Source organism: Xenopus laevis, chromosome 3S, assembly GCF_017654675.1.
Source record: "Xenopus laevis strain J_2021 chromosome 3S, Xenopus_laevis_v10.1, whole genome shotgun sequence".
NCBI classification, from domain to species: domain Eukaryota; kingdom Metazoa; phylum Chordata; class Amphibia; order Anura; family Pipidae; genus Xenopus; species Xenopus laevis.
The window spans coordinates 94,744,354-94,758,940 of record NC_054376.1 but is presented as its reverse complement, the minus strand read 5'-3'; the positions used below and the strand labels follow the sequence as shown (position 1 = coordinate 94,758,940).

Sequence of the window (14,587 nt, the reverse complement as noted above, 5' to 3'; positions counted from 1 at the left end):
ATAATAAAGGTAAAAAGTAATATTCTTGCTCTGATTCCCTTTAAACCTCTTAGAAAGCATAGCATATAGTAAAAAATCACCATTTCTTTACCCTTCACTCACACAATGTACTTTTCTTTCTAGGATCAGATGTATTGGAGAGTAAAAGATTGTATTTCATTCACTTATGTTCTGCTCATACTTTCTCCTGAACCCATTCTCCTCCAGCCGCAGCCATATCACAAGGTGAAAAGTCCCACTTTCATTAACTTGGAATCTGTGGTTATGCCTCGCTTTCATTAGGTTTGTATTTTACTGTAGAATACATTTAATGTGCTGAAAGAATTAACTCGAAATGATTTAATACTGTATTTACAAACAATGTACCAATGTTTTACAATATAATAGAAAATACCTCACAAACTGTACTTTTCAGTTCTTACATTAAACAAATTGTATAGTAGGCAGGAAAAGGGATTAAAATGGAGACAATGTAAATATTCAAAATTCATTGCAACCTACAAAAATATTGGGTAATATAATGGAACTGTGTGGCCTTGTTTAAGAAATCCATTCTTGCAGTTAGTTACCACATTTGCAAAAGGTAGTCTAAAACTCAGAAAAGAGAGTAGCTTAGTGTTATATAGAAACCAGTTTGTTAGGTTAGTGGAATTTCCTGGAAGTCCACCTGGTCCACTCTCCACCCTTAATGGGCAATATACCACAAGACAAGTATCAACATTCTTTCAGGTGAACTCCTAGCAGTGCAGTTGACAGTGGGGCAAATATACAGTAGCCGACCACTGGGGCTTAGGTACATGTACTGTACCTGCTTTGTGCAAAACAAGAAGAGGTTGTGCTGTTATTAGTTCCAAACCCCTGAATGAATTCAGACCTCTGCAACTTCTGTTCTTTTGAGATAATGAAACTAAACACAAAGTAAATGCCAAATGACTGAGCTTCTCAGCACCCAGTGTTTTGTATGACTGGTAGTAAACACAAATACTTGACAAATACATTGCATCTCTTTGCATCAATGAACCCCTGATTATTCTGTTCATTGTCTGATGAACTTAAATGTGTTGTTCACCTTTAAGTTGACTTTTAGCATGGTGTTGAGAGTGATATTCTGAGACAATTTGCAATTAGTTATCATTTTTTATTATATGTATTTTTTGAGTTAACTTTTTATTCAGCAGCTCTCCAGTATGAAGATTCAGCAACCTGGTGCTATGGTTCAAATGACCCTAGTAACCATGCATTGATTTCAATAAGAGACTGGAACAGAAGTTGGAGAGGCCTGAATACAAGAATGAGTAATAAAATGTAGCAACAATAATATGTATGTAGCCTTACAGAGCATTTGTTTTTACATAGTCAGTGGGGCTCATTTACAAACACTAGCAAATTTGCACCTGGGCAGTAACCCATAGCAACCAATCAGTAGTTACCTTTTTACAGTCAGCTGCACGGTGAACACTGAAAGCAATCATCTGATTGGTTGCTATGGGTTACTGCCCATGAGCAAATGTGCCCAGTGTTTATAAATAAGCCCCAGTGACCCCCATTTGAAATCTGGAAAGAGTCAGAAGAGAAAGGCACATCATTCAAAAACTATAAAAAAAAATAAACAAGGAAGACTAATTGAATAGTTCATTAGAATTAGCCATTCTATAACATACCAAGGGGCAAATTTACTAAAGGGCGAAGTGACTAACGCCAGCGTAACTTTGCTAGCGAAGGAGATAGACTCTAGCGGTACTTTGGTCCCTAACGCCTGGCGAATTTGCTCTCTGGTGAATGGACGTAATTATGCAAATTCACTAAGATGCGGATTTTACTAAACGTTACCTCTTGCGCCAGACTTGACTTCGCCACCTCAGACGAAGTGCAATAGAGTAGATAGGTTCCTAAAAAAATAGTTGAAAAAATTTTTAAGTCCCAAAAAACGTTAACGTCTTTTCCTTTTTTCAGGGTGATAGGCTGAAAAAGAGTGTATTGTATAATGTAATGTATTTGCTGCAATATATACGTCCATTCAACTTTAACTTCCCGCCATATGCAAATTCGGCAACGCTAGAGCAATTTTGCTTCCCTTGGGGCAGTAACACTAGCGCAACTTCGCCAGTTTTCGGCATTCTGGATGCAACTTCGGATTTTAGTGAAGTGGCGAAGTGTTGCACTGTGAGCGAAGCCGTCACTGGCGAATTTTCAGAGGTTAGTGAATTTGCCCCCAAAAGTTAACTTAAAGGTTAACCACCTCAAAAAAAACACATGCTCTTGTACTCTTTTCTGTAATATATACAGATTTCCAAGTGACATTTTTTAGGCAAAAATCATGTGTTTAGCTGTTTTCAATATGTTTAACATAATATAACAAACTTGCATGCTAATCTCCATATATTAGATTTATTTATGTGCAATCAGAATTCTAATGGGATTAATCTGAAACACGAGCAGCTATAAATAACTTTCCAATCTATTTTCCTGAGGGGGTTGAACACCCCTTAAACTCTGTCTATATTGCAATATTTGAATGAAATTCAATGCACACAGTAATTAGAGCCAGCTTGCATAGGGTTTGAAACCATTCATCCTTTAAGCAAAAGGTGCTTTTTATATTTTTTTTCTCTGAAAGAGGTAGCATATTAATAATTCTGTCATTGCTCAGTGTTTCCTCTTCTTTTAATTGACACTTCATTCTTGGTGTTTTTCTTGGTATTGTAGGCATAGCATGTCTTTGATGTCCTCTGTTAATTAGGCGTTTGTAACTTTCTGTTTCGGGGTGGATTTTGTAAGGTTCAATTTACTATATATGTTTGTACTCCCAGGCAAGCCTTTACCAGTGTAGTAAAAGAAATTGCCAATGAAAAGTACTTTTAGTGATGTTGTCCCATTATGATCTACACTGTTGGCATTCTGTTCCATGGAAAATATTACTTAAATATAATATTGATTTATAAGAGAATTTGTATTACCATATTTAAAAAAACAACTATTTCTTATGTAACCTTAACAGAATAAATATCTCAATGCATTGATGCTTCAGGTCCGTCCAGCCTCCCCAAAAACAAGTGGTGAACTGAGAGCGGTTACATTTTGTATTGTCCAATATTTCAGGAGCTATTTAACCTGCCTAAACGTTTTTTTAAAGTGCAGAAGGAATCCCAAACTAGCAGAATGAGAAAAAAAAACAGATTTCTTGCAGATAATGCCCTGTCTGTCATTGAACCTTTGATCGTTGTGTGGAAGGCAAACTGCAGTTTTGTCCATCACCTCCAATGCTTATGAAGGCTATTAATGAGCTGGAGAGAGAGAGAGACCTCTCTTTGCAGTGCTTCAATGCACATGTGTGTAACTGTACTGCTATTCAATCAAAAGGGAAATTGTTGCAACCAAACATGACTAATTAACCACAAATGCAGCTTTTCTTCATCTGTAATACTACAACACATTATCAAGGTTGTATATCGCATACTGCTAAACCTATGCAGTGCTTGTTAGCTGTGCATCACTGGATTCCTGAGTTAGAGTCAGTCCTGATCTATCTGCAATGAGTTAGTATGCTCTCCCTGTGCTTGTGTGGCTTTCCTCAAGGTATGCCAATTTCCTTCTATACTTGAGAAATATACAGTCAAGTTATCTGACTCCTGATTAAAATGGACCATAGTGTGAACTTTGTTCAACATTGACACAGGCAGTAATGAATAATGAAAACCACTGCATTAGGCAAACCCTATATAAATTAAGGATAAAACTTTTTTGTACGGGTCTGTGGAATATGTTGTCAGTTTATATACTGTAGATAAGTATGCATTAATAATAACAGTCCCTTACTCCCATGCTAAATATTTGAATGTTAATGAAGGCAAACCAGTTGATATTTGTGTTTGAAAAAAAATCTGTAAAATTCAGTAGGGTAGTGTTATCAAAATAATTTAATTTTAATTCTGAATATGTCACTTTCCTGCAAGCATATTCAAAGGTTATGTGTTCTTCCATATCTCCCAAAACTGATATTGGCTAATGCTGCATGGCAGAGATTCTACCACATTCAAATCACAGTGATCAAAGATCTCTCTGAACCTTAGCAGAAAAAGGAAAAGCCCACCATCAGAATTAAAATGTAATTTTATAAAAACTGGTTGCATTTTAATATCATAAGTATGCCCAGCAACATTAAAAATGCATACTTAAGAAATATGTCAATGAGGGGAATGCTGGGTTAACACAGTATAACTGTAAAATGTAATTATTTCATTATTTTCCACTTAAATACATTCTAACATTCTCATTTTGGTCCTCTTCATGGTTCATTGATGGAGAACTCAATATATGTTACAATGCTGTGGACCATCACATAGAAAGTGGAAGAGGAGATTAAACTGCGATCATACATGACAGTCCTGTGACTGCCACGAAGCAAGCGATTAATTACAGAGAGATTTGTTAACAGGTATTTCCAATAATCATACATTATGAAAGTAGTGTATTAGGGATATGTGGTACAGGTATAGGATCCCTTATCCGGAAACCCGATATCCAGAAAGCTCCGAATTACGGAATGGCTGTCTCCCACAGACCCCATTTTATCCAAATAATCCAAATTTTTAAAAATGATTTCCCTTTTATCTGTAATAATAAAACAGTAGCTTGTACATGATCCCAACTAAGATATAATTAATCCTTATTGGAGGCAAAACCAGCCTATTGGGTTTATTTAATGTTTAAATGAATTTCTATTAGACCTAAGGCATGAAGACCCAAATTACAGAAAGATCCGTTTCCGGAAAACCCCAGGTCCCGAGCATTCTGGATAACAGGTCCCATACCTGTATTAGTATTTAAATATCACTATATCATTAACTACCACAGTGACGTTTACAATCTAAGGTTTCAATCTGGAAAGTGATGGTACAGGTATAGGATCCATTATCTGGAAACCCGCTATCCAGAAAGCTCTGAATTATGGAAAGGCTGTCTCCCAAAGACTCGATTTTATCCAAATAATCCAAATTTTGAAAAATGATTTACTTTTTCTCTGTAATAATAAAACAGTCACTTGTACTTGATCCAAATTAAGATATAATTAATCCTTATTGGAAGCAAAACCAGCCTATTGGGTTCATATAATGTTTAAAGGATTTTATAGTAGACTTAAGGTATGAAGATCCAAATTACAGAAAGATTCATTATCTGGAAACCCCCATGTCATGAGCATTCTGGATAAAAGGTCCTATACCTGTATCACTATAACAACATAGGAAATTATCTTGTTCGGAGAATTTGTTATATTTTTCCTTGTCTTTTAGGGCCCTTACACACTGGCGTTTGTTCGTGCCTTCCTCAGCATGAAGACTTAACTGCAGGGGGACACACAAATAAATGTCTTTGTGTAAGGGCCCTTATAAATAGCATCACAAATGTTTGTATTTATGGCAGTTTCATAGTATGTTTGCTGTATGTATGATATTTCAGATTAACACCATAGTAATAAACACTGGAGGATATTTTTCTACTCGGCATCTTTTAAATTGACTGGCAAATGACCCCTGATTCTATTAATGGGTTTTCTGGATTACAGACTAGCAATTTGCTTCTAGTTAGTCATAAACACAAACTGACTTGCTCATTAAAAAAGAAAAAGCATAAAACCTGCAAACAATGGTGGGAGATTTCTCTATAAAAATTGGAAGAATTGAATATTTACATGCCAGGCAATAAAGCCACTTTTAGCTCAATATCAAATCCAAATTTGTTACACATGAATTAGAAATTTGACGTATTATGCATGTGAGATATGTGAGGGAGACCCTTGAGATTCCTTTCTGTCTGATTTTCCCTTTTGCTGCTACTTCATGCTTGTCATTGTAGAGAAAAATGTAACGTCGAGTTCACTTCTTATGCCAATTATTTTCTGTCCTTCAGCAACATTGCAAGCACCATTCCATGGCCTTACAGTATTAGGTTATAGCAGCACAATTTACTGTAGGTGACAGCTTGGCCAATGTTCTGCAAAATAAATATTGAAAAAATTATGTTTCCACAAAATTTATTTTTTCCCGAGCCAGAAAGCCTTTTAGTGGTTGCAATGAATCAAACATTTCTTTAGTCAAGTATTTCCTTTGTTTCACATATTTTAGGCCATTGGTAAGTGATATACAGCTGTATGCCTTATTAATACTGTTTAAACTGAGTGGGTGACAAGTTTACTTGAAGAACTAAGGGGCTGATTCACTATGGGTCGAATATCGAGGGTTAATTAATCCTCGATATTCGACTAGGAATTGAAATCCTTCGGCTTCGAATATCGAAGTCGAAGGATTTAGCGCAAATTATGCGATTGTACGATCGAAGGATTATTCCTTCGATCGAACGATTAAATCCTTTGAATCGAACGATTCGAAGGATTTAAATCCAACGATCGAAGGAATATCCTTCGATCAAAAAAACTTAGGCAAGCCTATGGGGACCTTCCCCATAGGCTAACATTGACTTCGGTAGCTTTTATCTGCCGAACTAGGGGGTCGAAGTTTTTTTTAAAGAGACAGTACTTCGACTATCGAATGGTCGAATAGTCGAACGATTTTTAGTTTGAATCCTTCGATTCGAAGTCGTAGTCGTAGTCGAAGGTCGAAGTAGCCCATTCGATGGTCGAAGTAGCCCAAAAAATACTTCGAAATTCGAAGTTTTTTTACTTCGAATCCTTCACTCGAATTTAGTGAATCGGCCCCTAAATGTATTGAATCTGTTCCCTGGTTAATAATAAACTGACAAATAAACATTGCCCTGACTGCCAGCTTCATGCACTTGCAAGAGGGATTATTATTGTATTATGTGTTGTTTTATTATAATGCAGAAATATAACAGTATCCAGAATGAGAAGAAGGGCAAATAGGCAATTTTAAGATAGTCTGATAAGGCTCAAATGTTATGAGAAGAACCCCTTGTAGCGACAATAAGGCTCACTGAGTTTCTGATAGAACTGACAATGTCCATTTATTTAACTGAACAAAAGCCAAAGTTTGAAGAAGTGGTTTATTCATTAATATTAATATTAATATTAATATTAATTCAATGCAAAGTAAAGTATAAATAAATCTTTTTTTTTTTTCAGGTTGCTTTTATTGGCAAATTCCAAAGTAGATGACACGAATGACATTTTAGACTGCACAGCAGTCACAAAAACAGTAAAAAAAAATGTTTGTATTTACCGTAGTATTACAGATGTTTACAATCATATAAAACACAAAATTATATTCAATTTAAATATGCTCCTGTTGCACACCTTTGTTGTTAAGAGCAATTCACTGCACACCCAACAGAATAACCACCACTAACATCCTATTCATATAATAATAAAAGACTAAATAAAATAGCCAATTATTCACTAAGCAGTAACAGTTTGGATTTGAGGAAATTTATCAATCCATTGATCCCAGATTTTATGGAACTTATCTGGGCAACCCCTTTTAAAGTGAATTATACGTTCCAAATTACAAGTATCCGGTATAATATTTATCCATACTTGGATTTCAGTCCCCAGTCCACTGCAAATCCTAGTTACAGCTAGTCAATTGCTCTAGTCTAGTGTCATCAGTTTTGGTCTGCAAGGCAAAAAGATGGGTTTTATACTTTCAAAGAGCAGAGGTACAACAGTGGTTTAGACACACAGGAAAGTGTTTCAGATTCATAGGGATATTAAGTAGCATTTATCACATAGGGATAACAACAGTATAAATGTTCATGCTGTAAAATATGTTCCCTATAATTTCCATTGCATCCAGGTATCAAGATTAGCTAGTGTTCTGTCTAAGAATGGGGTGAAGAAAGGAGACCTAGCTGTCATCTACATGCCAATGATACCACAAGCAATGTATGCCATGTTGGCATGTGCAAGGATTGGAGCCATTCACAGCTTTATCTTTGTGGGATTTGCATCGAACTAGTTAGCAGTTCGTATTGACCATACAAAGGTAAACATGTTTATGGTAAATTATTCATTATTCTTCTAAAATCTTGTAAAGAGGCCCACATAACACAGAAACCCCTAATATACCCATCATAGTTTCCTGTTTCTTCAAAATGTATGAATAAATGCCATTTTCTATGCTGAAATCCAGCTGTTTAAAAGTTCTTTTTTTTCTGCATCATTTGAAATCCTGGCAGGGAAGGAGGGACTAAAACACTGATGTTACAAATTGTAACAACTTCTCCACAGCTGACAGACAGGATGCAGGAACTACATAACCCACAATGCATTGCACAATGATGTTCCGTTCCTTATTGAAATCACATGTGCAGGGAATTGTGGAGTTTGGAGGATGCAGGCTAAGGACAGATGGCTGTTGATACAAAGTAACAGTAGTCAGCCAGCTACGCAAAGTAGTCAGAAAGATCAGCAGAAGAGCAGGGGGTTAGGCTTAGGGAACTGTTTACAAATCATGAAAAGTCTGCATATTTTTTAATTGAGGTATATTGAAAAGTTGCTTGAAATTATGTTTACTTTTCAAAAAGCTTAAGTTATGTTTTTGTGGAGTTCCCCTTTAAGTTTGGTTTCCATGTGTTTTCCCACAAGAAGAATAAAACAAAGCTCAGAGTTTTACTTTATGGAAAACTCAAAATTATACAGGAGGAACAATGCCACTTGTTTTGTATGAGTGTTAATATGAGGAAATACATGCTTCTACTACAGTGTATAACTACTTACTGTATATGCCAAAAGTAAAATACTGCCTCATGAGATAGATTTTTAGATACATTTGTTCCATTTACTAATCTTCCTTAGCAAGGAAAAACATTATGCAGACATTTAGCAGGTAACTTCTCTATACCCTTGTCATAATTCTTACCTTCATCTGCCAACATAGATGGAAAGAGTATCTATCTAGCCAGCATTTCAGGGGCCAAACAAGTTTTTTGAGCTTTTGAGCGGAAAAAAATAGGTTTAATATAAATTATCTTTATTGAAATATTTGTTACTTTTGTAGCAGAACATTTTTATTATATAAAGCCATGAATACCAATTATGAAAAGCTTTGGGTCCAGTTTGCAAGCTTTTATAATTAACAGAATGGAATATCCATATAATGTGTGTAAATAGCTCAAAATCAGTATTAGAAACTGATACCTCTGGTCAGTTTTTGGAATCAAGCAAAAGAACAGAGTGGCGCAATATTGATAATGAAAAGTTTTGGGCTACTTTCATCAAGATATTGATAAATTGACTTTTATTCTCCTACTGTAAGTGCATTTGATTTTACTAATAAAATTGAGGTGTTGATTTTACACTATGGGAGTGTGTCCCTCTGTTCTTCCACTTTCTAGAGTTTGGTAGATTGACCTGCTACATTAAGTTGGCTGCACCCATGATTGACTACACCTATGTGAATGTGTGCTGTGGATTTGAAGCTGTTTTGTGCTGTGTTGTTCATGGCTCTCATTCAAATCATCCAATGGATTGCTGCTAAGTGATTTATTAATCATTTCTCTTTGATCTTTGAATTTTCTACAACATTATAACTTTATTATTTTATAGATAGTGCTCCTCTGTATGTTTTATTCAGTTTTTGGATTGATTCCCTAAAGGATTGTCCTGGGGTCCAAGGTTAATGTCTTTATTCATCAAGGTGTGCTTAACAAATAGGCACCTGCCAGTGTATTCAATTTTCATTGTCCCTTAAAAGGCACATGTAGTGTGAATTGTTTTCTATTGCACTATACATCCTTACAAACCATTCAGAAGAGCAGGCAGCCCATAGTTTTCATTGGTAGCCAGACAATGGTCTGGAAGCAACTCTGCAGTTCATAGCACTGTGATTGGCTACCAACATACTTATGTATTTTTTAAAAAGTACTGTTAGGATATGCCTACTGCTCATTTGTAACAGATACAGGGACCAAAGAGGATCTGTAGTATGTAGTTTTAAATAAAGGTGTCATTTATATGAAGATAACAATGCAATTTTTAACCAAATTTAAATCGCACACAATATATTATTTATCATTAGGATAAGCAAAATATTTTGGCACAAAAAAAAGCCATAGACTCTAATATATAGTTTAAAAAAAATTGGGCGATTTGAAAAATGTTGTACGACAAACGTCCCATTGATTTAAATGCGTTTGGTAAATTTTTTACCGTTTAGTGGTTTTTTTTTGACAAAGAAAAATGGGTCAGATCTAGCCATCCCTATTTATCATTGTTTACATGATTTCTCTAATTAAAAAAAAAAACTGGAGAAAAGTTTATGCTGAATATTTTAAGTTATACAAATTATAATAACCCTGTAACCCTATTTATTTTTATTTTCAGCCCAAGCTGATTATAACAGCTTCATTTGGAATAGAGCCTGGTGGAGTATGTTCCTCTTGTAGAACGAGCTCTGGATATTGCTGAGCACAAGCAAGAAAATCTTAATATACAGCAGGCCAAATATGGTACGCAACGTGTTTACACTGTATTTTCTGGATATTAATTTGTAAACTGGGATCACACATTAAAAAGTAAACCAACTGTCAGAAATTTTAAAATACAAGCTGGTCCAGAATTTGAATACATTTTTTTCATATTATTGGACTCTAAACTATCATGATACCTCTTTGTTTTTTTTCAGTATTTGTTTGTAATGCATGTTAGATGTATTCATACTTCTATTGTACGGTGCTCCAGTGTAAGCTGGTGCTTTATAAATGTAAGACAATAACACAAATGATTATTTAGAATTGTAGGAGTTTGATGTTAAGAAGAAAACACATGAAATTAATCTCATTAGAGGCTCAGTTAACATTCAGGAGGAAAAAAAAGCTTTGTGAATGTTATAATCATGCAGCGGCTGTCCTGAAATTTGACTCAGTTTGCCTCTGTATTTTTAGTATTGGAATTTCTTGTAATGTGAAGTAATGTGAGTGTTTAACTGCTAATTGATACCTCCTGAAGATAGACTTGCTGAAATGAAAGTTTTTGTACCTTTACACCTGGAGCAAGAGACATAACAGGCTAGGGGAGGTTAGACTAGTCCTTAAATGTTCCAAACAGGTGGGGGTGAAAGTAAAATATCAATGCAGTTAAATAATCTTGTTCAATTTTAAGCAAGGCTAAAATGGGTTGGAAAACTAATATCACCCCAAGCAACTTTTTATTGTATAAATATGTATTAAATATGTATTACGTATTTTCAGTCATTTGTGAATGCAGTTTATTACTGAAAGTGGAATCTGTCTGTCTCGTGCTATTCTCTTGCTTGTCGCTGCTGTTTCTGACTATTGAAACAAATGGAGCACAAACCAGCTCATAAACTGATTTGTGATGTTTGCAGGGTTCTGTATGCAAGAAATTCTGGGCCAGAGGATTGTTGACTTTTGCTATATAGTTTTAAGAGTCATAAGCAGCAGTGCCTTCCTCTGGATCAAACAGTTAGGCAAGCTATATAGACTAAAAAGGTTGAACTTGATGGATGTGTGTCTTTCTTTCAACCTAACTTACTATGTTACTATGAATTTTCTGTCACCAAGTCCAGTAATAATTTTCCTAATGTGGGGATGTGCCAGGGATGTAGTTGTCATTTTCACCTATCATGCTTGGCTGGCAGGGGTAAGTGTTGTCAACTGTCAGTTTTCATAGATTGTTTCATCCACCACCCTACAGTCAAAGAGTAACCTGATATGAAAATAGCAAGATAGTCCAATACCCACACCAGAAGATACTGCAGGGCTGGGTGGATGGAAACCAAGGATTTCTTTAAAATAAATAAATTCTGCATTTGTTTAATTTCATGCTTACACAGGTCCACAGTTTTTTCTTCAAAAGTCCTTTTAAGAGATCTCTTTTAAGACCTGCTTGAAATTGGTGTGCACATTTTAGTTGCACAAACTAATGTAGGGCATTTGTGTAAACCCCTTGCACTTATCCCTGTAAGGGCAGTAGCACAGAGCCCGTGTCTGTGTGCTGTAAGCTGTTACCTAGCAACTAGCTGTTTAGTGCAGTAGGAAGTGACACAGCAGCTAGTGAGTGGCTGGCAGGAAAAGGAAGTCACAGAGACTGGCAAAAGAAGAAAGCCTGGCATAGAGAGCCGCATGGTGGACAGAGAAAGAGGCCAGGGAGATGCTGGTGGGCCCAGAGAGCTGAGAGGCTGAACCAGAAGCATTTATTTGGATGGGGCTGGCACAGGGAAGCCACATACTGTGCCTGGAAAGACAGAGAGTGTAAAAGGATAACAGACTGGAGGAACAACCGGCAGGAGATTCCTATCTGAGCATCTAAAGGGGCTGGTAATCACACTGCATGAAGAGAGCTCTAAAGTATCCAAAGAGGATTTGTGAGTATCCTGGTTAAAGGGACAGTACCCAAAAGAGGCGCTGAAGATACAGAGACTGTTTAATAAAGGACTTTGATTTTCCATAGTTAGCTAGACAGTTTGCACTAGCAAGTTAGTTATTGAGGCCCTATTGCCACCAGAGTGCTGCCTGTATTAGGTGCCCATTTATTTTAGATAAACAGTTAAGTTACCCAATACTGTGTGTGTGTTATTACTGTATTCCTAGTGGGGTCAACCGTAGGTGCATTCCTGGATCCCACTAGGTGGAGGCACTGCGCTAGTAAGTACCAGGTACCCAGTCTCTTCCCATACCACTGCGGAGTGGCTCAGGTTTGTTCCGTGCCATCAGGTAAGCGCCACACATGGAGTGTAACACCGACAAAGGGGTGTCTAAATGGTTACACTAAAAAAAAATAAGCAATCGTCTTCATGTTAGCAGCTGAGACACAACAATTATTTGTAGTTTACAAAATGTATGTCAAATACCCACTGCCAACACTTTATAATTGGGAGGTGCAGAAATAAAATGTTGAGATCTCCATTACACATGCCTAAATAAAGCTTGCAGGCAGCTGCATACATTTTCTCTCCTGCATAATACTCAAATATAAGTAGTCCTTTCCAAAAGGGCATGGGAAGTCCAAACAAATGGGGACAAAGCACAGTTTTTTTTGTGTTTTGCAACTTGTAGGATTTGAACTTACCAGCTGCTTTTGTGGCCCTTAGCCCTCTATGTTTGCCCCTGGCCCTTCAGAAATGAGACTTCTTTGGAGACGTCACATAGCTTTTCTCACTGCTGCATTATTAAATTTCAAACTACCCTAATAGGTTCTTTCAATCTGTGTAGTTCCCTACTACATTTTCTATTGTAGTTTGACAAGAAGGCCAATAAAGCATTCTGCTACACAGGTAAACGAATGCGTATTACTTACAACAAGTTCTCATTCTGTCATTTTCCATTTTGATTTCTTTTTAAAATCTCCACACTAAGCCATATATCTGGTGTGCATTTTTGAACGCTGCAGAGGTTGATGGCAGCTGTCCCTGAATTGTCTTGTGCTATGGATGTCATCATTAATTTACAGTAGCTGTGACTTATTTAAGCAAGTAAATAAAGATTCACAGACAGCTGCTGTCAGCTCCTGAATTGATCGTATTTAAGTATTTCTAGTCTGGTATACAAGATAGATTATGCTTATAGGTTGAGCTCTGTGTGTAATTGTAACACATCTCCATAAGCTGTAGTGAGGAGAGGAATCAGGTTTCTCTAGCATTTAGTAAGCCACATGGCAAGACACAGTCAGTGGTGGCTCCTGAATAGATATGTTTTACTAGAAACTCCTTAAAATATGTAAGAGTCAGGGGGCATTGTATGTGTTATTGCTATTGCTTGCAGTGAGATATCTGTAATAGATTCATATTTAACTTCCTAGAATGAGCCCTTTCAATATGTCAGGTGACGAAGGGGGAACACCCTGCGAAACGTTATGTGACGCAATAAACACACCAGGGGTAGGACCCCGGTTTAATTTGCTCTGTGTGCCAGCCTGTTTTATCTTCATATTGGATTGTTGGGAGTGCCGTCTCCCTTGGGCCTTGTGCACCAGAGGAAATTGTTCGAAGGGCCTGAGTGTACACGTGACCTTTCTACACCCTTTCAATATGTCAGCATGTAAAACCCTGTTCTTTGACATAATCAATTTGTTTTACAGATCTCTATCCTATAATTCTGCAGTTGTGTGCTAGTACTGAGATATGTATTTAGTAGATCAGACCTGCTCAACTGGAGGCCCATAGGGCACATTTAGTTCCAATACATGAACATCATCATCATCATTTATTTATATAGCGCTGTCAAGATACGCAGTGCTTTACTGCAGTTATAGCAAACAGGGAATAAATGGTGGATAACAAACAAGGATTACAGAATACAATAGGGTTAGAAGGACCTAGAGATTAGAGTTTACAAACTAAAAGGTTAGGTACAATTGAGACACTAGGATTATATAAACACTTTGTCATTTTTGATACAGCAATAATTAATTAAGGTACATCAAATAAGCCTCTTTAAACAGATGGGTCTTTAAGGAGCGCTTGAAAGTTTGGAAAGAAGGAGAAAGTCTGACAGCTTTTGGCAGAGAGTTCCAAAGAAAAGCAGAAGCCCGAGAGAAGTCTTGTAGACGAGAATGGGCAGAAGTGACCAGAGGAGAAGTGAGGCGAAGATCAGAAGCAGAGCGTAGGTTTCGTGAAGGAGTGTATTTGGAGATTAGAGATGAAATATAGGGAGGGGT

At 36.6% G+C, this 14,587-nt stretch overlaps 1 pseudogene; it reads left to right on the top strand.

Annotated features, from left to right (window-relative positions):
- LOC108712379 overlaps positions 1–14,587 on the top strand; it is a 50,982-nt pseudogene that overhangs the window by 13,838 nt on the left and 22,557 nt on the right.